The sequence below is a fragment of the Zootermopsis nevadensis genome, unplaced genomic scaffold (assembly GCF_977971745.1).
Source record: "Zootermopsis nevadensis isolate Lab colony 2312 unplaced genomic scaffold, Znev_1.0 Znev_ptg000012l, whole genome shotgun sequence".
In the NCBI taxonomy this organism is placed as follows: domain Eukaryota; kingdom Metazoa; phylum Arthropoda; class Insecta; order Blattodea; family Termopsidae; genus Zootermopsis; species Zootermopsis nevadensis.
In genome coordinates, this window is record NW_028259144.1 from 8,274,489 (window position 1) to 8,302,356 (window position 27,868).

General features: G+C 35.4%; 2 long non-coding RNA genes across 3 annotated transcripts in view; one reads left to right on the plus strand and one right to left on the minus strand.

Annotated features, from left to right (window-relative positions):
- LOC110832970 (uncharacterized) overlaps positions 1-27,868 on the minus strand; it is a 91,684-nt gene that overhangs the window by 33,618 nt on the left and 30,198 nt on the right. The gene's annotated exons all lie outside the window — the stretch shown is intronic.
- On the plus strand, positions 1,302-26,948 carry LOC110832976 (uncharacterized). Of its 2 annotated transcripts, none has more exons than XR_002544106.2 (4): positions 1,302-1,651; positions 4,343-4,571; positions 5,401-5,601; positions 26,737-26,948. It is a non-coding gene; the product is annotated as an uncharacterized LOC110832976 (long non-coding RNA). The 2 variants fall into 2 exon arrangements; XR_002544107.2 differs by lacking the exon at positions 1,302-1,651 and adding an exon at positions 2,541-3,524.

Below are 27,868 nucleotides of genomic sequence, written 5' to 3' on the forward strand. Positions count from 1 at the left end.
GGTCCTCCAGATTGGGGGCTAACAACTCCTCATAATTTCAAACCAAAACGTAGTAAATGTAAATAGAACAGAAAATTACATAGTGAAGAATCATTATTTGTATTTCTTACAAAATGTTACTGTGATTATTGTACTAAATAGAATGTGATGGACAGACATGTAGCAGGTATTGGAGTGAGAATAAATTTTAGCCGAAAAACCTAAGGGGAAGAAACCAGTTGAGAAATTTAACGTACATTGGAGGAAAATATTAAAACACCTATTAAAGAAGAAATATATGAGAATGTGTACTATAAGGTTCATTCGGTACAGGATGCCTATTAGTGGTGGGTTCTAGCCAACACGGAATTTGATTTTTGGATGTTTTAAAAGCTTGTGAATTCATAGGCTACCTGTGTGACTTACTTAAGATCTGTTTTCCGTGTTTGGTGAAATTTATAGAAATGTGTGTTATCTCTATTGTAGTTTAATGGTTCGTAATGTACAATTTTTAGCTCTAAATAAAAAGTTCACTAAATACCATGTTAGAATACCGGGGGGGGGGGACTCAAGAAGTATGACTTCAAAATGACTACTAATGCTACTGCTTTCATAAAAACACAAGTAATTTAATTTAAATGTATAAGAAAACACAAAATATATAAACGTTATCTCTCCTAAGCGTGTATAACAGACTTTTGATGGTCTGTTGCATATAACGCACAGGCAGACGTGACGAACAAGTCAAACAAAAATATAAAATTAGATTAAATTTAGTTGAACCACTTCCTAGTTAGAATATGACGACATAAATCTACAATCATATGAATTATCTTTGAAACTTTAAAAATTACGGAAAATGTACACCGGATATAAAATGTTAACTTATTTTTTATACAGCTTATGTTCGAAACAAATTTTATTTCGAAAAGTATTTATCGAGTTACTATCGATGCGTGCAGAAGCGTGTGTAGTGTATTCGTTATTACTTCTAATTTTAGCCAAAATATCGGTAAAATTTAGTAAAACTCTTCACAAATAAAATTTAATTAAAGTCTTTTCAGTGGATTTTGAGATGTTTTCAGAGACGAACGGTCAGAAAGATATTAAAAAGCGAATACGCTTATTTTATAATACTTCGTTGCAAATTGTCCAAAAAATACCTTTAACTGCATATAGTGCTAATAGTCAGTGGAATAATTTTGTAACAAATTTTTGTATTCACATTAACACAAGTTTCAAAAATCGGCAGTTTAGTGACGTATCATTTCTGGGAATCTATTGTAATATGTATACGAAGTGCCCTACTTTGTTTTTTGTGCGATTAATACACAGCCATATTTAATGCTATGCTACACAGTTTCTATGGAAACCACATCATAACTTCCTTGTTTATATCTCCCGAGTTTTAAATACTAATTAAACTACTCTGAGCAGTTTCATTGCATTTTTTGTTCATTTTATGGCTTTGTGGTTGAAAAGCAATACATGTTCTTTAAATTGACTTCAGTTTCAATAACATTCTTTTGTGAATTACAGATTTTTATAAACCGAAAGTGGTGATCGAGTGGTTATGAATTTGTTTTTTTTCTCGAGAAATGTATTTGTTAGTTTTAAATCTCGGATCAGAGATCATCTACACTATCAGAGATATTTCGTGACTTTCCTCCAGGTATATGTCGGAATAGTATTTTAAATAGAAAAGAATAGATTAAACAAATAACATAAATTAAAAACGGAAATCAAACGCTATGAACTGATATGAGAACTCTAACTAACTAACTGACTTGATGGCTTACGAAGCACAAAGGTTGATCACCGAATTAACCAAAGCTCTCCACCGGTCCCAGTCCTGGGCCATTAAAATCCAGTTTCCTTCAACTCCTATCTCCCATAGGTCCCGCCTGAGATTATCCTCCCATCTACGTCTAGGTCTCCCCAGCGGTTCTTTCCCTAAGGCTTCCCGACCATTACCTGGTGCACACCTCTCATTATTTGCTCCTGTTTACTTACTTAACCTCTTTTCCAAATAATATTTGTTTAAAAATTTATTTTTCAGTGTTTAAAAATGCATCATTCTTCCATCAGAACAAAATACCATATTTCAGAGCTGTACAATTAAATTCAGTTTACCAGCATGAGAAGGTAATGTTTTTTAAACTAATCAAGAAATTTTCTTCCATTATGGAACTTAAAGGTTCATTACCTTATTAACAAGAGTCCGATATCGGCACTTATCTTAAGCCAGATGCATGAAATTTACAGATTACCATTATTTCCTCAAGATCTACTTTAATATTATCCTGACAAAACCTTAGATTTTATAAGTGACCATTTCCCCTAATATTTCCCGATAAAGCATTTTATTCATCGTTCCATGCGTGCTACATACATAGTGCATAATCACACGTACTAATTTTGTACTTTGAAGTAATTATATAAAATAAATAAGGCCACAAAATAAATTCCTCGAAATCCTACTGATAGCTTTTTAAATCTGTTGTCCAGTTGATAAAATATTTGTACTTTAATCCTAAATCATCGCATAGCTGTGAAATAAGTAGCAAGGTTTGAGCAGAAAGACGTCACAGAATCGTGAAATAAAGCTAGTGGATTAGCAGAGTAAACACTACTACAGTGTCTGTACATTGCTGGTTGGAAATGGATTAATTGTGGATGAGGGCAGGACGAGTTGGCTTGTGGATGTACTAGCAACGTGTCATCGAGTTCGGTAGGGGTACGGGGAAAGGGGGACAAGATGCCGCAAGGGTTGCAGTTCATTAGACAGAGCCTCAAGCATCACGTGACCAGACTAACCAATCAAAGGAATCGCTTTGGAACTTCATAGTAGTAGCGTCATTTTGATGAAGAAGACGCTCGGAGACGGAACTAAACCTTGTCTTCGTGTTAAAAGAATTACGGTGACAAAGACAAGCTCTTTATCATAACCGAGAGTTCTGATAATAGTGTTTGTCTTCTCAGAGCAATATTAGCATAAGTCTAGCCAGACACGTAGTCTAATTAGGGAGAGGTTATGGCGGCTACCTGGCAATATTGACTGAAGTGATTTGGTTGTTGGGTGTTCAAGGGAAGAATAACTTGTGGACAAGTTTCTGTCTGTATTTCGTGTCTTTAATAACACTGTTATAAAAACGAACGTTGGCCATGTTGTTGCTACAATGTTATTGATATAATTGATTATTTTGCTGCCATTGCTATATCCCACGCCACGAGGCGCAAATATATTTGATATGTACTCCAAAACAATGCACATTTCTAATCTTGTTACGATAGGGATAAACTTGTTCCACTACAAAATACAATTTTTTCAGAAGCCGAATGGCTAGTTAATCAGGGAAGACTCCTACCAGGGCCTCATCTACAGCAGACGTCACCAAATTCCATATTTCAAGGTCACGGAAGTACTTCATAACCCCCCTTTCCCCGCGGCTCTAAGTCAACAGCACAGCATAGCCAGATTTGTTACGTCATAAGTTCTGAACTACCTTCACTCGCCTGGTCTCAGCTGTTCGTGTTGCAACGTTGTATGATTTTACTGTGACCTTTAAACAGGCAATTTGGTGACGACTACTATAGTTCATACGTCATTCGCAAAGCGTAAAATGGATGAAATTACGGACGGGAAGAAACGTGTCAATTGGAAAGCCCAGTTCACAACGCACCGACATCCGCTTTACCATTCATATTAGTATAAATATAATCTTATTTTATAAATTTACATGTTTTTATACGGGTGTAAGACTTAGTCCATCATCGTAAGGGTAAAAATAGATTGAGGGTGTTGGAGATATAGGAGTTTAAATTTACACAGGGGAGTGCGTTTAGACTTACATTCTGGATTTTTGCGCTGTCAAATTTTCTGTTTGTCGTCCTGCACCTTTTCAGAGGAACATGACAGAGGCCGTATGTTCTTACGAGAAATTGGTATAGAAGTAGGAGACTCTAAGATGAACCAAACCAGAGACAGTATAAACATGTTTGTGTTTAACTCATACAGGTCTATTTACATACATAACACATACACGTATAGTGTGCCTATTTTATTTCCAGATCGTAAATTTGTTGCGTAGATATTTATTATCATAATTACTTCTACGGATCTTTGGAATATAATTTTTTCTTCTAGTGGACGGCTTTAACTCTTTAAAGAACACTGACAACTGTATAGAGTACCATATGCATTAACGATCTATATTAATCAGTTCATTCTAAATGACGCACTCAACTAACCAAGGAAAAACAAATATTGATCACTGTTACTTCCTCTGACCGGTGGTCAGTGACAAACTAGGTTAAAAGTTTTGTATGAATATCAATATTATTATTTAGAACGCGTTTCTAGATACTGCGACGTCAGTCTAATGAGAGAGCTTGGCTGACAACTAATTAGCTCTCGGAGTTGAGATCAGACTTGAAATAAGGCAGCCGTCAACCCATCCCCACCTGCCACTCTGTCACAACAACCACAGATACCACCACACAGAACTGCTCTGCTCTCAAGAAACTAAAAATATCCTCGCTTGGTTTGGTCTATTTCGTAAAATATGACGTAAAAGCTCCAAAACAAAAAGGTATCCATCATGATGTCACAATTGGGATAAATAATAAAACCGATAAGCTAAGAATCTAATAAAACAAGAATAAAATATATAAATATTTTATTCTACATTTATTTAAAGACGCCGACAATAAACCAGAAGCGACGAATGATAAAATAATTAATTAATTGGAAACAGAATAGCATAAAGTGTTTATGGTCTATTTTAAATATTGTAGCGGCGTCTACAGGATGGATTGAGGAAAACCACAATATCATCAGGATAGCCGGTCTTCTGACCAATATCTGAACCCGGGGTCTCTCGAAAATATATTTCTTCTTATTCGGTCATAAAATTCCGAACTAAAAAAAAAGGAAAAGGAAGAAGACGGAAATAGTTAAGATAGATCATGGAAGAAGGAATAAATATAGACATTTAAGATAAAGCACAGCAAAGGAAAAATTAAATGATATTTGATGTCCTCGCGGTGACGAATTTAAAGATATTTCCTTTGGGAGAATGCACCGTGTGTTACAACAGAAGTTTACCGACGTTTCAGAGGTACTTACATCATGAGGACGATCATCGTCTTCATGATGGAGGAAGTAAGTATCTCTGAAACGCCGGCAAACTTCTACCAGACTACACGGTGCAACAACCCAGAAGACAGCCATCTTCAATTTGGAAAATATACGCAAGGCTATCATAACATTATGGCACGTTCGTCATTTTTTGAAGTTTGTCATACAAAATACTAGTTGAACAATGCCCATAACTTGGTAACCATAGAAATTTAACAACAACAGCACTGTTTAGGAATATTTCTTAATTAATGCAAAACCATCTCGGATGTTATCAACAGATCTGATGGCGTCTTCAGAGGATCATTGGTAATGACGTCATCACTAACCCCCCCCTCTCTGAAGTTCCTGTATCCATCATGATGGTATTTACGATTGCAACAAATTAAGAACTTCGAATGTGACGCGGGTCTCGAGTGACGTCATTGAAACATGGAGCGTGTGGGTCATGACGTCATCGCAGAACATGAATCTTCTATCTCGTAAGTTTCTGCATTTGTCAGGTTGATTTTACGCATTTTATTAAATTAAGACATACTAAGAGGATGTAGGTTCTTGATCTTATCCCGTGCAAATTATTTAATTTTGACTTAATTAATAAACTTATATATTTCTATGGGTTTTGTGGGTTTAGATGTTAGTCATCTTAAAGCTACTTAACCATTAACATTATCAGGAAAAATTCTGAAGACAATTAAAGTGTTAAAATTCTGTAACTCTTCTTTGAAATTCATATTTTGAAGAAATATAATTCAATGCAGATAGTATCTAACCCTACTTAAAAGATAACAATAGAATTTTCCCACATTATCTTCAGCGGGTAGAATAACATGTAGACGTTTTCACTCGCCCGACCCTAAATAAAGAAACCTAGAAAATTTTGCGACAAATAAATTTAATAGAGTGCGGAATTTACATAATGCTGGAATTGGGCCAAGTGCCCTTTCTTATTAAGTACACAGGTCCGTTAAACTGTGTGTTGGAATACAGGGGTAGACTCTCATCTGACGACGAGATGTACGTCATAGTGAGCTGCCAACCTTACCGAATAAAATCCCTAGATTTTCAACGACTTCTCATATATGGCGGCTTCTAATTTCCTTTGTTTCTATGTTTGTAACAATTTCAAGCTATTTTGTATTTTTTCATACACTATAGCTTTTACCCAAGCAATTAATTAAACTTTAATTATCTGCTCCAAGAATAATCACAACAAAAATATTAGAACAAGACTTCAGTAATAAAGTTAAAATATTTGTGTTAAATATTTAAGTCCACGAATAATGATGCTAATACAACAAACAAGTACTGCATTATGTTATGATATAAATTGTTATTCTTAGTTAAAATTATAATGTATACGAGTTTTAAAGTAGGAATTTATATCGTAACGGGATCTGCATTATATGCCAGCAATGTTGAAGTTGATATAATTGCTAGTAAACTCTACTGACCGTACAAACCCTGTTGTATACCCCTGACTTGGCGGCATGGTATCTGGCATTGCATAAAGCAGTAAGCATTGAGAGCAGCCAACATCCTGATCCCTTGGATTTAGAACTGCTGACGTCACAAGCTCTGCGGAACCAATAGTTAACGTTGTAGTGGTAAAGATTAGCTTCTGGAAGTATTGAGGGAAAGACAGAAGGCAAGAACAGAAGTTGAATTGCCTGCACATTAAATACAGAGACATTAAGAACATCGCAAACAAAATAGAATCAAGTTTTAGGGAAATAAAATTAATTTCGTCATATCACACACACGTGTATGAACTAGTGTTTTCATAAGATGTCGATGGAACACCAAACCAAGTTAAAGACATTGATAACGAAATAAAATAGAAAAAAACAACCATTACATCAATGACTTTGTAGGATGTTAGAAAATATTTATAGATTATTTCACTAGTGTTGAATAAATGTTTCATAACCCAGTGATGCTGGGCTTTGGAGGACGAACGCCATCCATAAACACAGAAAGCAAGCCACTTAAATGCCAAATATATAAATAGAAACCTTGCCGTTAGATGCTGACTGTTTATACTGAAAGATAAATAATCTGTAATAAGACGTACAGCGTATGCCGCTTAACACGGTGAATAATATAAGTGTGGGGGAAGGAGGTATAATACGTTCTGTGCATTCTCTGCCGTCAGAAATGACATTTCTCCTTACTACGCAACTAGGAGTAATGCACGTCTTATAACTGAGTTAACACAACTCCACAGAAAACTTTAGAACGGTGAATGCATGATTTGCCGTGCCGTTGAATATACCAGGCCGTGACGAACCGAGCCAAAATACTGATATGGAGTGTAGACGCTACGTAAACGTCTTCAGGGCGAAGGTAGTGCCCTGCAGGTACATAGCCACATACCGATGGAAAATTCTCCATTTTAATTCGTCGAAAGATAGCCAGTGAAAGATTATATAAGTGCTTTATTATAATTCACAAGGTCTTACTGTTGAGTCATGATAATTTAGAGTAATTAACAATCTAAATTTAAATTTGGGAAGAGATGAAGATGCTATTTAGAGGATTATATTGAAATGAAAAGCTGAGAAGAGGGGGTTGATGCGTATATATTTGTTATATGAAACAGACAAATGTCTCCAAAACTAACTTACGTTGTGTTTCTGTACGTCTGGCTTCGGAGGTTTTAGTCTCACTTGAATAACAGCAAAGCAGCGCGCGGTGCTAGGCAGGGAGTGGGGGCGTCTATTCAGCCTTTGACGTAAAGTTCCCTAAGGCAGTGAATCTTCTTCAACGCAACTGCACACTGCTCACATACAAACTCATCTCTGATTGTCTTCAAGAATTACATATGAAGATTCCTTTCTACATTTCAATTCATCTGTTGATGATTCTATTTCTTCACAACGAGATTAGCAAGAGAACTCGTAGCTTGTTTCCATTCAAGCTAATTTTCATTTCCAAACTTTGCATCGACGAATTCATATATTTGTCTTGTTATGGTCTGCACGAAGTGTTATGATAATCATCCTTCACATAATTACGCTAGTCTTAATTTACATTAATTTTCACCGTTAAATTAATACATTTATGATTATGATTCTTACATCATCACCAGTGCCATCTACAATGCAGATTATATTTTTAATATTAACTAATATTAACCTCAATTAATTTTTATACAATTCATTATTATGCTTTATTTCCACGATATTCATGAAACAAATGCACATAGGGCTGATCATCGCTGACTGTCCGTCCGCATGTTTCAACTTTAGAATCACTGGAATGATTTGGAAAAAAAATTGGTAAGGATATTATGCCATAAAATTGTACTTTTTAATTTCCTACAACTGATTATACCAACATGGCGGACGAAAAATACTTTTAACACGCAGGAAACCTCGGTATTATAATTCTTTGTACAACGTAAAAATAACAACATGGCTGCTTCACCAGTAGTAGTTTTCATGATTCCCTGCGTACGACTCCATTACACTACCACAGATTTAACACGCCCTGAGACATATAGGCATTGATTCAAGATATTTAAAGAATACATTAACATCGCATGAGTAAGAAACTTAGTCTAAGCATATAACTGAAGAATTTCCAGTCATGTTCATTAATTACATTGTCATTGTATACTAGCGTCTTTAGATAAAACATAAATAAATACATTAGTGTTGATCTGTTCTGACAACGCTGATGTGGTTTAAACTATGAAAATTGTACTGCTCCACGTTGCTTCGTTACAACAGTCCATTGTTTTATTTTCTAAGCACTAACATGATGACGGAGTGACACTCACATGGCCTTCTAACCTCGGACACGAAACAAAATTGTATTAAATTTTAGTTCTTAGAGCGTACTGAAAGGGGGGGGGGGGCTATTTTTCCTTTCCTACAATTGAAACCAAAGGAACACTGAAAAATGGATGTTCCCTGAATCACAGATTAGCTGGGTAACAAGACTTCTGCTCACAGTTCACTCAGGAATGAGATGAAAGCCTGACATCTAGTAAGAGCCATGTCCCTTCGGGGAACCTCAACAATTATGATGCTTAACATCAAATTCTATAGTGATCTATGGTGCTTCAGGGCTTCACCCACTGAAGATGACAATTGATAAATTAATATCAAATCTCAGTTACTATTTTCATGGATGTACTGCCTCAAAAATCGGAAGAAATAATCCATATAAAGTAAGTTTATTTTGAAATAACTATAAACACATTACGAAATTAAAACTGAGTAATTAAATAAATTGTTGCAGTAAAAAGAAATAAATAACTACGAAGGAATTTGGACATTTATACTCTTCTCCTATAATATACAAGGGTTATATACGAATTGTAAATCAGGAAAAAATACACGGCTAAAAAAATCTAATATTGAAGCGATTTCTAATGGAGGTTTAATGCGGCTGGTAAAGAAGCAGTACAGATCCAGTTTTGTTTAATTCTATAGAAATCTTGTACATTTGTTTTAATTAAATGTACACGCCAATCTCTGACTAACGTTTTAGTACAGAATCTTTGCCTAACATTGTCCAGTTTATTCATGTACCAAATAGACTCAAGGTTCGTTGTCATGAGCATGGAGGTCTGCCAACATGTTAGCCGTGATATCCTGGCTAACACTTGGAAAATAAAAATCTTCTATCCTACTTTCGTGATTTATTAATACTACATTCCCTGGAATATGAGCCGGGATAGCTCAGTCAGTATAGTGACTGGCTACGGGCTGGACGGCCGGGGTTCGATCCCCGACGGGGGCAGAGGATTTTTCCTCTAGCCTCTGCGTCCAGACCGGCTCTGGGGCCCACCCAGCCTCCTCTACAATGGGTACCGGGGTCCTTTCCCGGGGGTAAAGCCGGCCGGGGCGTGATGCTGACCACTCACCCCCATCTAGTGCCGGGGTCAAGGAAGAGAGGGGCTATACCTCCACTCACCCCAAACGCCTACATGGCGTATAGTGGGACAAACTTTACTTTACTTACATTCCCTGGAATACAGGAGTACTGATTAGGTAAAAGTCTCAACTAGGTATCTATTCATGTACGCTAATGTAATAAGTATCCATACATTTTATTTTCATTTTCTTCTTACACATTTAATCAATTACAGCCTGCTTTATTTGTTATTTTAAAAAATAATATATACAAAATGTGAATCATAAAGCCTTATAAAAACACATTTCATTTAGTTTCAAATAATATTGTCAAAATTTGGTTTTCAATTACTCCAAAAAAATGTATTGTCTTATAATGATAAAAAAGGTTCCCTGGACATACGTAAAACTTACAAGACGTACTCTTGTCAGTGCTACTTAGTGGTGACTGTAGTTGAATATGACGACAAAAATTAACGCCCGTGTAAGGTCGAGATACGCTTACGGTAAGCGTATACTTGTGAATACACCATAAATAATTTACTTTGTTAGCGAGGACACAGCGTAAGGTTGTCACTTGAAATTCTGTTCGCCAACAACACGAGGCACGTATATATGTATTCGCCTTGTTTCGTTCATAGTTTGCATAAATCTGAGTTCTCTGCCGGCCTTCACCTGAAATTTTGTATCTCGCTTTTAGCCAAGGACCCAATTAGTGCTTGCAATGACAAACAGTGACTAAACACGTACAATATAAATTATTTTACTGTGTCACAAACGAGTTTCGCTTTCGTTACAAAACTGACAATTATAAAAAATTGAAACCACCCTTAAAATATATAGGGTATTTATGTTATATATATATAGAACTACATCCCATATATATAATTTATGTATATCATTAGTCAATATCACTGCTCAAATATTAGAATATTCAATAACTCGAGAATGGTTGAATAGATAATAAAATTTGATGTTAGGCAGTTTTACTAAACCTTGTAGACACATTCTAATTTATAATTTTGATTAAAATTGGTCATAAATATCGTGAATTTTACATTAAAATCTACTTGCGTGTTTGCGCGCGGAATGGGGAATCACCAGGATACTTGATTTACCGTGGTTACCTTCGTTACTATTGTTACGGTGGTACCATGTTACTGTATTTACATTGGCTCACTAGGGAATCCCCAGAGATCCAAAAGACTGACGTTTATGACGCCGTTTGATACAATTTAAAAATTAATTGATAATTTGAATAGGCCAGTCCGTAAAAGCAACAAGAGGACAGACATACCTTTATTGCGTGCTATAACCTACAAAGTATTTCTCTAACTAAACTACCTCGAAGTAACAAATTCATTCTTGACAAGCTTATAGTTACCTAGCTAATCAAGAAATCCCTCGCTTCTTGTGGAATCCGAACATTTGCTATCGTACTCACAAGGAACATCCATAGGAACCCATATGATTCCACTCCACACATTCACACCCTACATCTTAAATTCCATTTTAATATTATCATCTTACTTATATCTAAGTACCACAAGTATAAATAATAGGCAGACATAATTATATATTTATGCAAATCTTTAATAGACCTAGTTCGTTTTCATAGTTTCACTGATTTGTTAATTATCTTTACTGAAGCATCAGCTACTAAAAATAATCGCACGGCAGCCATATTTTGTTTACATTCTATTAAATACTTAAGAACTGTTACATTACCTATTTGTTAAGATCCATTTCCACACATATTTTTAGTACTCTAAATTACGTGGCGCAACTGTAGTTTCCACCTCATAGGTTTGCACGTTCGCCAAATTTTCATTATTGACTGTAAAGATATTAAATGTCAAGAGATTTAAGTTGGATTTTCTGACATAATTTTCGCATAAAATGTCCTTTAAGATCTGTTAAATAATTTAAAATTTGAAACGACCGTCGCCTAGACCCAGATATGGCTACCTTCTTCCTTAAGAAAGAAATGAAAGATAAAACGTAACGTTTCGACATTTTTTTTTTCAAATTCATGAATATAAATTTGCAATCTAATGCATATTTACAACTATATTAAATTACAACACGCGTATGATAAAACATATCTTTCATGGAATCATCTATTAACTTTACCATCAACCAGTGGTCTTTCTGCTTAAAATGACGCCGTGATGCAATTTCCCTGTCATCCCAAGTGCATTCAGTAAACAACAAACCTCTGATTAGTACTGTGCAGCTACTGCGTTCTTCTATATGGGACAGGTACATGACACATTATATCACCAATGGTCAACTCGGATTCACATACAGTGTGACCTATTCAGATGATTACGTAATATACTAAGCCCATGTCATATTTCTACAATAATAACTCAATCCACGCTTACATGATATTCCAATTGCATTCTGCTTAGCAGTGTGTGTATACGGATACATGACTCAATTATAGACTTTCAATCATTTTACGAGTGAACATCAGTTAAACAGAATGACACTGCTCCACTAATATGACATATTTCTGATATTAAACATTATATTCAGAACGGTTTTAAATGGAAATTTTAATTATTGGTGTTAGCGACTCATATTTATTTGACTTAGAGACAGAGTTTTTAGGATAAAATACTATAAACTAACTGACTAAATATTTACTAAATATATAAATAAATTGATTAATTACTTATGTAAAGAACATAAAAAGTAACCAACTCAATGACTTAAGCTACTTCAGTCCACGAACTAGTCGATAATTATTTATATTTACGGCGTGTATATATGAACGTATATAAGTACACATGTATTGGTTTGCTAAAGTAAATGTCGTCTTACGATACCCAATCGCCATTTTGTTTATCCACTCACTGTGTCTTCTACTGTTTTCAAGCCAATTTAATCTGTATTATTCAGCTCTCCCTACGAATAAAGCCGTTAAAATCAATTTTCTGATATAGCGACTGATTTTTAATTTATTAAAATATTCTATTTCAACTACATAATTAATATACCTAGTCATAGGTTAGCGGTTAATAAGTATAGAAAATGTAGGCATTCAGGAAACAACACACTTTTAAGAATATCGTCACAAATCAGGTTTATTGATCTTTAGCAAGAGACTACACAAATAGAATTATAAAATTAAGACATTAACTGTAAAGTTTAAATTATAATTTAATGAAATTCATTCAATATAAAACTTAAATTAGAAATCATATTTTAGTTAAAAATTTTTGGACTTACATACCTTTAACATTTATACTGACGATATGTGCACTTTCCACTAGAGGAGAAACGCTAACCAGGAAAGATATCAAATGTAACAAAACATTAACTTATAATTCGTCATATTTAGTTTACATTTTCCATTTTAACTTCGTACAAATTTGGCTAAACATTTAGAACTGTAGGAAGAGATCAAAATCTACAAAAATTCCAGTTTTATTGTTACCTGATACGGGAGATATTAATTTCCCTGGTGTACGGACACGTAATTGTTAAAATGACCACAAATGTGATACATATTCAAAAAGTCCGAAAAATAGATTACAATAATCTAAAACTTTAAATAAATATACATTTTAATGCTAGTAAAATAGATATATTCCTTACCTATCTATCTCATACATGTTAGCAACAGGCTAAACATTTACGTTTATGACCACAGAGACAAGATTCAATTAGACGTAACAAATGCAGAATCTAATTATAACCTAACTTTTTATGCACATAATAAAAATGCTATATGGTGAAAATTTTACGTATAATATACGCGAATTTATATTCATGTTGCATTTCTGTGGTGTACATTGGTATTCAGACTGAATCTGTGAGGGGAAGGGGGGATTTTTCGTAATGGGGCAGACAGTGGATACCTCTTTGCATAGAAACCAATAGGTTATTGGCAATGTATAACCATACTCTATCCACGTAACACAGTTCATATTGTTTCATTAGTGAGTTACGTGTTTATGCTTCACTATAGTCTCTGCACGCTGTGGAATGGTGCCATTATAAATAAACCTTGCTTGGATCACAGTTGGTGGACGCATGGGTAAGGATTTACAATTAGAGTCTAATCTGCAGTATGTTATAGCTTCGTAGCATCTGATGAATATATGGGAATATTTCGGCCTATCTCATGTATGACTTCCTTGGTTTTTGAGCTGCGAGAACATGACACAAAACTGTAATATAACGAAAATTTTTGAAAATAACTTTTTTACGTCAGCTTTCGTTTACAAAAAATACATTAACCGATGACAGGGGATTTATTTATATATTTATTTGTGCTTTGTTTGACAACGCTGTTAGTATATTAGATTATATAACATCGAATAATATGGTGATTAACATACAATGAATTTTAAATGATATAGAAGGAAGCGGTTGTGGCTTGATTAAAGGTAGCATTCCTATATTTTCCTGTAATAACTGAGGAAACAGACGAATAATTTCAGTCAGAGTAATCGGTCACTGGGCCGAGATTCGAAGCAAAGACCTCCAAATAAAAGGCACAAATGTTAACTAATTGACTGCAGATTTAGGAATTACTGGGAATAAATTACGAATTTAATATATTATAAATATGTTTGTGATATAAGGACTGTGGGTCGAAAAATACTTCCGGTGGTAATTAAATAAGTCTAGTATTAAAACATTCCCGGGTTAAATGGAAAACTATACGTTATAAAATATCAGTTTACTGACAAGCCACCTGAAGAAGGCAGTTTAACGAATTCCCGAAACGTCGAATACAACCAACATGCCTCAGACAACGGAAAATATAAAATAGCCAAATATGGTATCAGTATAATGAATCAAACATGTTTTAAATCTCTTCAATTTTCGCTAATATAACCTAAGATATTTTTATTGTAGCTATGATTGTAATTTTAGGACAATAAAAATAAATTATATTAAAATTATGAATATATATTTTCAATATGTCTTGAGATAGAAACTGAATATCACAGACATTCTTCAGTGGTATCCTTATTGCTAAAACCACACTGAAAATGGTATATATATTTATGTGGTTATGTTCATTATATCTTCCTCATACCAAAGGAAGAACATGTATTTCCCAGAGGTTGGGATATTTTATTTGAAGCCGAATCTCGCCTAAATAATATTTAACAATTCAGTCCTTGCCGCAAATAAATACACTTCATCATCACGAATATGAACTCGTTAACACTGTTTAAGTAAGTAAACATACACCTAAATAAAAAATGCGCAATTATTGTTTGTTAAAGCAGGTGCGACATGCGTTTACCTTTAGGATGTAAAGGATTAAGTTAATAATGCTTTTACTTTAGTATTTCGGATGACCGCGTTGTGGACTAGACGATATGATAGGGAAAACACAAATTTGAGGTGACGTTTAATGGAGTAATATTCATTCCGAGTTTCGTGATAATGGATCAGATGGTTCAGAAGTTATTAATGAGACACCAGCAAAATGGCAGACACGGTGAAATGATGATAATATACGCTTCATTTGCTTAATTAAATATGAAAGCCAAACTAAACCCAAAATATAAAATCCGTAATGTTTACGTCGCACATATTCCAGACATAAGTAGGCGCAGAAAAACGGGAATAAAATATTAAATCAGATTTGATACGTGATAAATAATAATCCTTTTCTATGTCTGACAAACACTTTTTACATAACACATCAGCGTAATGATTTTTTACTTATTGGTTAATTTGTTATCCTTAAAAATTTGTTTTTATGTATTTCCGTTTGTTCTTTTAGAGACCAACAATGTATTTTAGTAAACTTTGGTATCCGATGTTCAATATTATTAATATGATTAATATTTTATACATATCAATTAATTATAATCCCTTTTAGCACAAATCCAAGGCTTCAAAAGCGATTTGCTGCATAAATGTGTTCACAATTATTCAGTCAGTTCACTGATAAGATAAAAGCAACTGTCACTTCCCGATTTCCGACCGGAACTGCACTATTCACCAAAAAGCGCTACGAAGTTTTCCCGATACGAGTAAATTACCGCTCTATAAAAGCAACATAATCGGCTTTCCTGTGTCATGGTAGTTCCTACCGGGATCCGGGTAGTGAGAGTTGCATTCAACTTTATCAGCGAACGCACTATAGTTTAAAAAATATTACAATGTGGTAAATATTTAATTAAATATAAGACAAAGTAATAGATATATAACATTGTGGTAAACTTCTATTATTTGTACTGCGAGCAGTAAAAAAATTAAGATCAAGGAAGGAAAAAAGTAGCAGAGAATGCTTTTGAAAAAAAATGTTAACTGTTTTGGAAAAACCTGCTTACTAATGTATTTATGTAAGCCAGGGTTGTCCAAATTTCATCTTCTCTGAGCACAGGTTGCTTAAACTAAAAGCTAACTTTTCTCACGAGGTCGCCTAGTTCCGTTTTTGAAAGGTATCATTTAATTTTCCAAAATTTTCGTCATTCGCATTTGATCATTTTCATCGAAGGTAAAAAAGTTATGATAAAAGATGACTTGTATATATCATTCCTGGTAATCTTAAAATATTAACCTAATAAAGATTCGATGGTCTATATAGTTCAGTAATTGTACGTGGATTGTATTATTCTGCTTTCATTTGTTCTGAAAATGTTAAAGTTTTATCTATTGCGTAGGAAATAGACAAGGACCTGGTTAGTATTCTCACAGTTCAGCAGCACTAAACAATTAGCGTTGTCCGTTATATATGTTTTAAATTTATGTTTAGATTAAACGCGTAAGATGTTCAAATAATCAAAACAAAATTAACTAATTGTAGGATCCATGTAATATATGGTAATTTATAGAATGTACACTTTAATATTGGAAATCAGTACGAGGTGCGATCGGAAAGTTTCTAGACTGCGCCTATAAAAACCCGTACACTTATCTCAGGTATTAAATTCATCCATCACCCTCGAAGTAGTTCCCCTGGGAGTGAACACAACGATCCCAGCGCCGCTGCCAAGCCTGGAAGCATCCCTGGAAATCTTTCTTTGTCAGCCTGTCAAGCACCATCTGCGATTCTGCCTGAATCTCTTCCCTTTAGCTGAATTTTCATCTTTGGGAAGAGGAAGAAGTCACACGGCGAATAAGGAGGGTGCGGGATGACGGCCATGGTGTTTGAGGCCAAAAACTGCCGAACTTTGAGGGCGGTGTGCGCTGGCGCGTTGTCATGATGCGTCGCATGTGGAGTTCTTCCTTTAGAATCAGCTGACAGGTCCCATAGCCTATCCCAACAATGTCGCACAAGTCGTTGATGGTACGACGTCGATCTTCGTGAATGGCCTGCCGACTCTTCGTAACATTTTCGGGCGTTGTGCTCGAAGATGGTCGTGCAGAACTCTCGTCATCATCGACAGAGGTTCGGCCATTTTTAAAACGTGAATGCCACACAGACGTTTGTGCACGACCCATTGCGGACTCCCCAAATGCTTGCTTTAGCATTTCATAGGTTTCCGTAGCCGTTTTGACGAGTCTTTGGCAAAATTTGATGCACACGCCATTCCGAAATCGCAGGAGAGTCGGTGTAATGCACTACCAAAACGCCCGTAACTAAGAAACAAATGCTAATTCGATGATGCCGGCTGGCACACTGATTCACTATGAATGTAGGCCGCACCCCCTAAAGGCAGAAGCTCGTACTACATCCGGTTCGCCCGCTATTGACACAGTCTTGAAACTTTCCGATCGCACCTCGTATATCAGAAATAGTGGTAATAGTTTATAACGAATGGATGAGTTTTTGGTAAATTAAATTTTTATTAATAGTTGTTTTAATTAAAAAAATTAAATTCGTGGCTTAACAGCTCCAGAGAGCTAAAGCCGACTAGCTTGGCTGCTGGCCTCACGTTCACATGCCTAAGCAGAGGTGAACGATCATCCAACCAGATACAGAATGACGTGTGGTCAGCACGACGAACCCCCAGCCATTGCTAGTTTTCATGACCGGATTACGCTACTCATTGTAGCTCCCAAATTTCCTCACGATGTTGGGTTGGCACCGGTACCATACACCGGTCGAAAATCTCATGAGAAAATTTTCTTCTCCCCTGAGACTCGAACCAGCGCGCATTCCGTATCGCCGGTACGAAGCATGACGCCTCAGACCGCGCGGCTACGGCGCGGGAATGTTTTCCTTAGGCTCGATGCACACGAGCGAGAAAATGTCGCGCGAGCTCGCAGCGAGGAAACCCGTGACAGTGCACACGTAGCGTCATCGCTGCGAGTTCGCCGAAAAACTCCCACCAGTACTAAATTGGATGGCAACCAAAATGGATGTGTACAGAAGAAAACGTGTAGTTTTGCCTATTTCGTTTACGAATACATCCTTAAAAAACGCAATAGGAAGTATTGGACACACCCGTTGGTTAGTTCACGGCTGTTTAAAGGGGCGTTCGTGACAATGTTGATAGATTTAAGAGAAGATGTAAGTAAATTTCATAATTATTGTCGTATGAGTATAAAGTCGTTTGATGAGCTAGCAGCAAAACTGGATGCATCCATCAAAAGTAAAGATTCTGCGATGAGGCTTGCAATACCTCTAGAAATGGTGGTTGTGACTCTGAGCTGTTGCGAGGGTTGCGAAGCACGTGTGCACTGCCCAATGCTTTCACACAGTCTGCTGCTTCGCGGCGATCGGCGAACTCGCTGCGAAGCAGCAGTGGTTGGCGAGCTAAAATTGCTCGCCGCGTCCTCGCGGCGTCACCGCCATAGTGTGCATTGCTCCATTGCTTCACATGTACTGCTAAAACGCGCGAGAAAGTGACGCGGCGAGCTCGCGAAAATAACTCGCTCGTGTGCATCGAGCCTTACACATACACAGTGCGGCAACTGGAAAACGGGACTGATGCTGGAAAAAAATTATGGTTCCATCTATGAGCAATCTGAGCATTGTTTATTCAAAGTAGCTTCCTCCTGCATCTACACACTGCACACAACGATCATGAAGCAACTGGAAGGAATGGCGGATGGCCGTGTCTAGAACTCTGTTTAGTACTCTCGTTACAGCCCTTTGAATGGTGTCCACGTCATCAAAACAACAGCCTTTCAGTGGTGCTTTGAGTTTTAGAAACAAAAAGGAGTCTGGTGAATACGGTGGATGCGACAATACACAGACTTTTTTGGTGCCCAAAAACTCCCTAACAACGAGAGCCTTATGGCTTGGCGCTTTGTCTTGCAACAGGAACCAACTGCCATCTTCTCGATACTGAGGCCGTACACGACGGATTCTCTGAAGCAAACGTTTCAAAATGTCCAGATAGTAGGCAGCAGTAACTGTCTCGCCACTGGGTATGAACTCTTTGTGCACAATTCCCTCGCTGTCGTAGAAAATGATTATCATTGTTTTGATTTTTGATCTTTCTTGGCGAACTTTCTTGACCTGGGGAGAGTTTGCTGACTTCCACAGCGCAATTTGTAGCTTTGTTTCGGGGTCGTACTGGAAACACCACGTCTCGTCACCCGTAACGATCGAATTCAGGAAGTTGGGTTTGTTTTCAGTGGCATCAATGAGTTCGCTGCAGTGTTCAACTCACGAGCTGTGGTTGATCGTCTGCTAATAAATGTGGAACAAACCGTGCACAGACCTTACTTTTCTTTCAAATCCTGAGTTATTATTTGTCGAATGGTTTCCTTATTAACGCAAGATCTTCTGAAATCATTCGAACCGTTGCACATCGGTCGTTGGTGATTATTTCCCTCACCTTTTCAATCAACTCTGGTGTTCAAATCGTTTTTGTTGGGCCGGGATGTTCATCGTCTTCCAATGATTCTCTTCCATGGCAGAAACGGTTATGCCATTCAAAAACACGTGTACGAGACAGACAATTATCTCCGTACACTTGCTTCATCATTCGTAACGTTTCCGTGGCACTTTTGCCCAGCCGAACACAAAATTTGATGTTCGCTCTTTGTTCCATTCTTGCTTCACAACACACCCAACAGAGACGTCTACTTCGGCTCACACTACGTTCTCAAATGACGGCAATGACCTTCAGTGTGTAGGTGCAGGAGAAAGCTACTTTGAATATACAATGGTCAGATTGCTCATACATGGAACCATAATTCTTTTCCAGCATCAGTCCCGTTTTCCAGTTGCCACACTGTTTATGACAAATATTTCCACGACTCAATTGGCACATATTGAAAGCGAACTTATCACATCTTGATAATGACAACTAAATTTTTTTACTAAACGCTGATTAACACGAAAAATTCCACACGGTCCTCACCCGAAAGCCGAAAATATACATTGAAGGTATCACAAGTTATACTAAAGTAAATAAAAAAAATTTAGGAGTATTTCAAATAATATCTTTACATATTTATATTTAGACATGTTGAAGTATTATTATTTGGTGTTGGGAGTCTAAAATTCATGTTGTAGAGAGAATATCATTTTGCCCCATAATGACCTAAAGTAATTCATATTTTTCGATAATGGCTCGTCACACAAAATCATGGTTTATAACAAATTAAATAACGTATAATTTCTCTCGTAAATGTAGATGTCTCTGACTTCTGAAATAAAAACCGCGTTTATCAGCAGATATCACCACTTAGGCCAAGTGGGAATTTTTGACAGAATAAGTTTAATGGTGTACCTGACTATTCTTTCCGCCAGCTTAACGCTGGACACTCAACTCCACTGATTGAAGTAATTCTATAACTTTCAAATTCCTCTGTAGTACATACTATTATTTATAATATTTTAGGATGCACCACAAAGGGAACACTAATTCTGATGTGTGATAAAGTACCTCAACTTGTCGTTAATTCGATATCCACCTTAGAACTTATAATAACATGTGCTCAGGTTCCATTCGATGGAATTTTGTCCTTACTGAAATTCGTATAGTTTAATAAAATGAAGTTAAAATAAAATAATACTGGAAGTAACGATCAACTAATTTAGAAAATTAATGTAGATATTCGTGTAATAGGCAAATAAATTCATAATTACTCAAATGTTGTTAGCCAATTTGAATGTGTATTTCAGTTCAAATTTACCACAAAATTACATGCTTTACACAAGCTAGCCGAAAATGAACTGTGATTAAATGTTAACAGATACCAATTCGCAGGGTAATAATGCAAATTTGCCCTCAATGTAACCTTACATACCTACAATTTGACAGTAAAAAATGTAGATGCAACTAACAACGCTGTTTTAAACATAAAGTTAAAATTCCTAGAACGCCGAATGAAGAAGTATTATCACATGAGCGGCGAACACGTACGTACATAGGAGGTAGTCGTGGCTTATTGTAAGATAATATCCAGAAGTCGCTTGGTTAAACTGAGGGAAATCCCCAAAAAAACACGCAAGCTCTCGAAATAAATTCTGGATCGTTATCGTTTCACCAAATTCTGCAGTAGTTATAAGTGAGAAATTTCCCATCCACATACACACAACAAGCCTCAGTTTTCTTGTCTAACACAAAATTTACACCGAATATTCAGGCAAATCTTATAATTTGACAATTCCATGTTTGTGTTTATAATCACCTAATCACAGCTTCAAAAGCGATCTCACCAACAACCAAAGCTAGTATATTAGCTGACATTTTAAACTGATAAATGGACAAGCAAGAACTATTTTGTCTGCGTGAACAAAGTTGACGATAAACAAGAGTTATTTTACCATGACATCTCTTGCGATAAAGGACTGTCAACTTGTGCGCATGTCAAAAACTTTAACCCTCTTTTATTTAGGGTCAATATACAAGGAAAATCCATTACCACCAACAAGCAGTAGTTATTTTCCCGCCAGAAATAATGCAGCTGCGTAGCTCTCTCATTACTCTGCTGACTGAGGAGGCTTTAAACGTAAAGGCTAAACGTCAGACGCTGGTTTACTGTAAATATTCTAAAATGTTTCATAGGGAACTACCTACACCCTGTTCAAATTTGTCAGCACTGACTGTTAGAATTATTAAGTTCAACTTATATTTTTATTCTGAATATTATAAAACGGATCAAATATTAATCAATTCTGAGGCAGAGGTGTAAATGGGAAAATGATATTAAAATAGGTCGTAAAGAATAAACTCACAAGGGTTTGGACTAAATTTACCTGTCTCAAGATGGAGACAAATGGTAAGATATTATGAATACAATAATAAACCTTCAGGTTTATTAAAAGGCAGTATATTTCTTGACTAGCTAAACCACTATCAGCTTCTGGAGAAGGAATATGCTATATGGTATTAGTTTCTTAGAGAAAATGTTTGTCAAAGTCACCCACGATCATATTTCATGTTCAATTCTTTCTAATAGCTCAATTGTAGACCGGATTCTGTAGTTCCAGAAAAATACGTAAAGTAAAACTATATTAAATGAAATAATTTAAAGCTTTACTACTTTCGATACGAAACTTATATTTTCTTATTTTTTCGTCAAATATTTTTTAATATGAAACACGTTAACGTTTGTACAAATGCCATTAAATGCACAAAATTATAACAGTTCACCCCTTCCCCAGCGAGGTATTTTACATAGACACATTTACGATTCCATTCAGTAGAGTTTCTTCGTTTTAGCTATTAAAACCTATCGTTCTACTTCAAACTGTTGTTCCCCTACCGTATTTATTTATTATATAGATTCACCTCATGTGTCCTTCGTCATACTAAGGATTCACTACGAAATTTACCCCCTGTTTTTCGGGAAATAAACAACTCTAATGTTGGGTCAGCAGGAAAAAGTTTGGTTCTAGCAGAAGTCCGAAAATTCTAATCTCAAAATCTCATGTCCATTTTCCACTGCTTAGGTATTTCTAAAGAATTTGTCCAAGTGTTGGGCCCTAGATTTGGAGTCAACGGTTATTATCCTCGACCAACAACCAAGCTGATACATTACCCCTTGTCAGCTGTCACGATTTCTTATTCAGCACATAATTACAGTTGCCTTTCGTTTCTGAAGGCCGTCTACCCTGAGGACACGTGACACCGTGGCGACAAGAGATAAGTTTCAAATAGGTACTAGTAGGATTACAAATACGTGCTCTAATCTTCATCACTATGGTATTATGGGGCAGATTTCACTGGAGAACATATAATAGCTTAATTGGATGTAACAGAATAATATAACTGTTGGTCGATTATGTAACAAAGCCTGTCCTGCATTGATTGCCATTGATAATTACTAACAAAATTGAATTCGCGTTCTCATATACGCCTCATTTGCTAAATTATTATACCAACATCTGTAACAATCGCTATCTCTATAAATCGATATATCGCAAATGAATATACGGCGAGGGAAATTCATTTAGCATAATAATGATGCAAATAAGTGGTACCAACATCGTCCCCCAACCTCCCCTTCCAAAAAGTGTAACAATTGAGATAATTACAGGAAGGTGTAATGTCGAAATGCCCCTTTGGTCATATACCCTCGCGAGTATTAATTATCCCTTTGTTTACATAGCTTCAACATTTGCATTTTTAATATGAGGTACTTAAATTATCCTAATGTTATTGAATTATGTGAATTTCAATGGATAATTAAGATTTCTTTGAAGTTTAGAATGGGGATTTTTTAAAATAAGTTTTCTGGATGTTTTCCATCGTCTAATAAAATCATAAAATTGCACGACGTTTCGGAGATAGAGTAACATGGAAAACATCCAGAAAACGTTTTATTTTAAAAACTCACCATCGTCACACACTTTTAGATTTGGAGATTTTTTATTTAAAATATTCTATACGGTATTGGGTGTCAAGTGCAGTAACCATGTTTGGGTCCATTCGATCTCAGGAGTTTTCCGGTTAAAGTAATTGAATATTTGAGGAAGCTTATAATTTGCTCTCCTATTTACCTCACCATCGCTTGTTATAAGTAATGCAAACACTAAATAATACTACTTACTCTTAATTAAACGTCGCTAAATTGTCTATAAATCTGCGGTTTACTTCTTTGAGGACCGCCATTTATAGGCAATTTGCAATTATCTTTACAAGATTACACTAGCACTAATTTATGTATCTCCTCATTTTTACATATGATTGCAACTTTAATGCGAGTGGCATTGACAATCCTTTAAGAAAGTTATTGAGTTTCAAGTTACGCCAGTCGTAAACTGACCATCTAATTACCAGGTATTTAAAAAATTCTATATCAGTATAACCCAAAGGTTTAGCACCGTCTAATCCGAATTATCAAAGATTAAATCCTTCGGTTATTTTTGTATATTATCTTCCTACATTTGTTAGAATTTTAATGACTGCTTTTAATTATGCTTTCCGCCATTTTGAATATATTTCTTGTTATTCCTTACGACATTCAAATATTCCTTCAATTCGTTGTCTAGTAAATATGAAGAGATGAAAAATTTACGCTCCCACTTAATCCCTTGTAGCACTAAGATTATTTACATGATAACTAAAATTCTTTTCCTAACATAAAGAAAACATCTCGTCTCCATTAAAGTTAAATCTGTTGACGTTATTTAGACAAATAATTATTTTTATTCTGAGAATCGTACGAAACCCCACGGGCCAAACGCAGGGCTAGTGAATATTAAAGGAGATAGCACAGAGTCAACACTGGTCTTTAAAGAGCTAAAATACATGCTAGTTTCAATACAGCGAGCTACATCGCTATCATATTTACTGTCTTCGTTTCACTGTGTTTCCATCTCCTTCAGTGATTTTCTGAAAGTAAGTTGTGTTTTTCCTTTTTTTATTCTTCCTTTTTGTGTGTCCATTTCTTTAATCCTCACTCTATCTTCACCCCATTATATCTCTTTAGGCCACGTTCTTTCCAGAGTCGTAGACATTCAATGTTATCTACTGATACTTCCTTTCTTTCTGCGTCACTGGTTCTTAACCTTCCATCTCATTCTTCGTTCTCTTCATCAGCTCGCAGACACACATAGACACAATGTTATCGTCTCGAATCTGTCTCTTACTTTTCGTCCAATTCACTCGAAGGTCATCAGTAAAAGTGTTACAGAATGGACAGGAAACATCTTGCACCAGCCAAACAAAAAGCGAACAAAATTCTTTCACGCTGTGCGCCATCTTATCATCTCGTCCATATTCTCTGTGGGACGTCTCTAACCTATATGTTTGAATCAAATCAGAATTCTTTCTCATTTCCTTAAAGCTCAAACGTCTGTTAGGATTATAATACACATTTGCTACTGATAACAGATTTATTACTCAGTACGTGGTCCTTTAACACCACATAAAACATTACAGGATTAATCATGGCCTTATGATACGTGTAATTCTACACCAAACTAAGTAATTTATTTAATTATGTGAGACCAAAATACAATAAACAAATTCACCTGTCAATCAGCAAAATAATGTAAGATTATATATTTTTTCTAAAATTCCATTATAGATTCCTACATCAGGTCAGAAAGATAAGATTAATAAAATAAAAATTATATACCTGTTAATTTTATCACTTCCGCCTTTACAAGAGAAGATGACAAATTAACTACATTATATATAATATTATAATAATTTAAATCAACTAAAATTTCTCAATTGTATTTTTTTTACATAAGGGCCCTCCCTAATATATCTCGCCACCGCCAATGATTTATTTCCTTAAAAAACTTTAACCATTTCATCCTCGTAATGATAAAGTGTTGTGTTTCCTTTGAATTCAGGAAGGTACAGCAGTACAAAAACAAATATTCCCATGATCCTTAACCTTCTACAGGCGGCGAATTAAGACGCTAAATACATAATACACACAGTGTGATAAAATTTCAAACATTTGTCAAGGAAACCGTCATTACACACAAGAGGCTTGGATTTAAAGGCACCTCCTACCTCTGGGGGTATAGCGGACGGGGAGTCACGCTAATCACTTACTTTAATTTACTGCTGAAATAAATAAATAGTGGAGTTATACCACCACCTCCCATAATTCTTCAAGGCATGGTGCACAAAACGTATCGGGGAAAATTTAACATTTTCAATATTAAGACTATCATGACAGTAATTTCAAATTTATTTGAAAACTAATAATAAATATTACATTATCGAGAATCTTGTTACGTGTAAAACTTCTAGATGTTAATTAGAGATAATTTGCCATGCTTTTGGTAACATACCAGTAGATTATTCTGAGAACTTAAATAAAATGTTAAAATAACTACGAACGCTATATGATTATTTATATCCTACAAATTTATCAAGCACAATTCATTTTAATGAAACAACTCATATGAATAGCTTGTTTTGTATGAAGAAGACCACGAGGAAATAAATAATTCGTGAGGTAAATTGAAAGGGACATTTTACAAGCAGTGGCTAATTATGGTGGACAAATGGTTTGTAACCTAGCAAAAAGACGCTGCAAGTGCATATAAGACTGAATAAGACCAAGGATAAAATTAAAATTACTTGTTAGAAAAAATCCGAAAAAATAAAAGTAGAATCTCAAGGATAAAATGTAGAAGGGGGCAAACTTTAGAAAAGTTGAAAGAAGTCAACTAATGAGAAAACATAAGAAACGAATAACAAACTAAATAAACAACACACAAAAGGGACAAGGGATAACTAAAAGTGAGAGAAGAAAGAAGGGATAGGACGAGGAAAAAATTCAAGAAATAAGATTGAATTAAGGAAATTAAGAATGAAGTTCAGGAAAATCCGAAAAGGAGGAGATGGAACGCAGACTTCTATGTGGACGGAAACAAGAATTCGCTCAAGTTAATAAGACTCTCCCACAGAAAACAACTTTCTTTCTTTCTTTCTTTCTTTCTTTCTTTCTTAGGCTCGAAGCATTGGGTTCACACAGCGCCCTATCTGCCGGCAGAAACTGGCAATCCTTACCCACGCTGTCTTCTCTTATAAACAGTTGACAGTCGAAATTCAGAGATGAGATGAGAAGAAGAGGTTAGTTTGTACACTGACTTATCATAACATTTACACCATTCGTACATGTTTCCCCCTGATTATTAGCCGTCACCAAATTGCGTGCTTCAAGACCACAGAAAATACGTATATTTATATATATTAATTTTATGATAAAATAATAAACACATAATAGAGGAAGTACAAAATTTTAAGGTTGAAGTTTGTAGCATTATTTGGTGAAACGTCAGCATATTAATTTATATATATAATGATTATAAATAAATATGCACTATTCATTTATAATCATGATGCTGTTTTGATTTTATCTCAGATAAAACACGAGGCTTCTATGGTTGGTTTATTTACTTCCAGTCCCAAAATACGTTCATGTTTTTGCTTGGATATTATTTATCTACATAATTAGCAATGTCGATTGGTGATCATTTGTCGTCGTTAAAGGATTTTCGGCCTTGCGTTAATATTTATGAATGTGTGTGTGGTTATAACCGTTGCCATGGTATGGTGATTATTTGCTATTATGGGATTTTAAGCTTTATGGCGTAATATTATCACTGTTGCCATGGTAATGCTGTTAAGGAAGGCTCAGTATGTAATCATAAGAGCCTCGATATATGACGGTCTTTGTGATTTCGAAACATGAAATCGTATTAGATTTTTTAAATCAAGCATAGATAAGTATGATATTAATTTTTGTTACACATCAGTTAATTTTAATTTTAATTTTTTAATACTACTTAAGAACTCACGTAATTCTCAACTGTCAATTTTATAATTATTTATAAAAAACTTTAATGCTTCGGTAGTTGTTTTTAGTCCAAATGACGAATTTGTGTTAAAATTAATATAAATGTCTGTGGGTAGATAATGTTTCGAGGAAAGTACTGCTTCCATCATCAGGTATAAGTGGGTTACAATTGTAACATATTACCCCATATTCAGAGCTTAAATGAAATTTCACCCTAAATATTTTTCAGTATGCTCCGAAACGTTGGAATTTATCTAGAAACCTATACGGCGTTACAACCCAG